Here is an 801-nt window from a genome sequence, read left to right on the forward strand (position 1 = left end):
TCGCGGAGAATCCCGCCCTGCCGCGTCCCCACACGCCCGGCCCTCTGCGCGCGCTCCGCGGCGCTCCCACACCCCGGAGGAGGGCGGGGAGGCCAGCGTGACACTCGGCGACAGAGCTCCGACGCCCTCCCCGCCCCCCATGCATCGCTCAGAAGGAATGGAAAATCAGGGCGAAGTGAGGAAGGTAGAAGAGGAACGCAGAGGGAGCTGGCTGTCCAGGTACGGGAGGATGGACACGCTCACCCTTCCCAGACAGGTGAACCTCGACAGGGAGCCTCGACCGAGGAACTGCGCCATCTGCATGGTGTGCTTAGCTGGCACCGTCGGGAAACCCTCGAGGCTGAGTCCTTTAATCCGTTGGATACGGCTTAACACCAGGGAGATGCGGGCAGGGGACGCGCAACGCTTGATAACGAGTAGTTCTTCAGTTTGTTCTGATTTAAACGGATTTGTTTCAAGTCATGGACAAAAAGCAATCCTGGAATTGATAATACGGATGGGAGCAAGGGACACAGCTGTTCACACCCAGGCTAGTTCTCAAGACTGGTTAAAATGGAACACCCACCCACTATGCGCGCGCAAAATCTGAAAAGAAATGCTCCAGCTCCAGCATCCCAGGGGATGCTGGGAACCATGCCCTGGACTGTGCTGGCCAGGTAGAGTCGGGGCGACCTGGGCCTTTTGTGTGTTCGACGTGGTGTTCAAGGAGATAGTGAGGACGCAGCGCCGTCTGGTGTTGATATTGCTGAGAAGCAAGAAGATTTAGCGCTATCCAAGCCGGCAGCACGAGGCCCATATTGA

Source organism: Tupaia chinensis, unplaced genomic scaffold, assembly GCF_000334495.1.
Source record: "Tupaia chinensis unplaced genomic scaffold, TupChi_1.0 Scaffold000532_1, whole genome shotgun sequence".
Classification (NCBI taxonomy): Eukaryota; Metazoa; Chordata; class Mammalia; order Scandentia; family Tupaiidae; genus Tupaia; species Tupaia belangeri.